The sequence below is a fragment of the Echinops telfairi genome, unplaced genomic scaffold (assembly GCF_000313985.2).
Source record: "Echinops telfairi isolate 266 unplaced genomic scaffold, ASM31398v2 ScPeMD7_7468;HRSCAF=8506_0, whole genome shotgun sequence".
Taxonomy (NCBI): domain Eukaryota; kingdom Metazoa; phylum Chordata; class Mammalia; order Afrosoricida; family Tenrecidae; genus Echinops; species Echinops telfairi.
This window is the reverse complement of record NW_022111369.1, coordinates 28,843,077-28,844,981: the sequence shown is the minus strand read 5'-3', so window position 1 is coordinate 28,844,981 and position 1,905 is coordinate 28,843,077.

Genomic DNA, 1,905 nt, shown 5'->3' with positions numbered 1-1,905 from the left:
TGCAGGGCGCTTGGCCTGGGAGGGAGCTGGGCAGGACGGGCAGCTTGGGCTTCTGCTGCAGGGAGACGGGGGCAGGAGGAAAGTTGAGGAGGGGGTTCCAGGAAAGGGCTGGGGGACCGCAGGCGACGCGGCAGGGATTCCAGCCCTGGCTTCTCCCCATGGGCTCCCAAGCCCCGGGGCTGAGACTGGACTCCTGCAGACGGTCTCTCGTGCAGCCACCTGCAAGGGAGGATCTGGAAGCCAGGAGACCACCTGGCGTTTCATGTGCGTTGTGAAATGTACCCTGGCCTGAGCATTTGGAGTTGGCATTCCTGACAGAGTGACAGCCCCGCACCCCTCCGCGCCCGCCCCGCTTGCCTCTAGGCAGGGAAGGCTCTGGCAGCCTTCCTGCCGCCCAGGGAAGCCAGCAAACGGAATGGCTGTGTAGTAAGCTCAGAGGCTAGTGACAGTGCAGTGAGACAATACAAAGAACTGCTACTCCCAGAGTAGACTGGCAGGCACGCTGCAAAATGCCATCTTAGCAGTTGCTCTCCGGATGCTCAAAACCCCACGCGATAGGTATAGTTCTTCACTGACAGAGGAAGGAAGGAACAGAGACGTCCAGATTTAAGGGCCTTGTCTCAAGGCACCCAGTAACCCTAGGATCCAAAACAGTCCAAAATAACAGTCTTTAAAATATCACACGGGACACACGTGGGGGATCTTGGTAATTCTGATGTTGTGAGTGTGGCCTGGGCCTCAGGACCTGCATTTCCAACCAGCTTACAGATGATACTTGATGCTGCTCACCGAAGGACCAAACTTGTTAAATCACTAGACTGGGGCTTTGAAATAAATTTCTTCTTACATACCAGTGTCATCGGTGAATAGTGACTTCCTAAAGGCGAGTTAAGGATTCTGAGGCCGTGTCTTAGCTCATGGTCAAAGAACACGAAAATGTATTAGCTGTTGAGGAAAGAACGTTGTGACATGGGTGCTGGGTGGCCGCCCTGTTTGTTAGATTTTGGCTCAATTTAGCCTTTCTTTCTTTCTTCCTCTCTCTCTCTTTCTTTCTTCCAGTTCAGTTCTCTGCTTTATCAAAAAACAAACAAACAAAAACAACCTGAAAATGTTACACCTGCTATGTGTAAGGCACAAAACACTTTAGAAAGTGCTCACGTGAGTCATTTCAATTTGTCTTCATAACAGCACTGTGGGCAAGTGTGATCTCCTCTTGACGGGACAAGAAACTGAGGTCAAGTGTTTTTCCTAAAATTGAAAAGTTAGGATGCAGGTGGTAGGTTTAGATTGTGCTGGATCTCTAATTCAAGACTGGTGTGTGTGTGTGTTATTTTGTTTTTATTCCACTGTATTTGTCTTCTATTGCTGCTGTAAAAAAATGGTCACAAACACAGTAGCTTAATATAATACAATTTTATTATCTTACATTCCTCGAGGTTAGATGTCTGAAGGTGGGATGTGTGGGGCTACAATCATAGGATCTATGCATCTGGTTTTCAGCGGCTGCTTCCTCCAAAGTCGGCAGCTGATTCTTCCTCATGTTTCTGTGCTTAGTCTGGAAGCTCTGCAGAAAGCTGTTCACTTTGGGTGGCCTTACTGGCATTTGAAATACCAGTGGCCTGGCCTCCAACATCACAGCAACACACATGGAGGTAAAGAAGGGGGTGGTGAATGAGAGCAGGATCTTCAATGAGATGGATTGACACAGTGCTTACAACAATAGGCTCAAGCATATGAACAATTGTGAGAATGGCTCATGACCGGGCTGTGTTTTATTCTGTTGTGCATAGAGGGTTGCTATGGGTTGGAACTGACTAGATGACACCTAACAATAGCACTGGCAAGTGGCATGTTCCTTCTGGAGGCTCTAAGGGAAGCCTCTGTTCCATGCTGTACTTTTGGTCT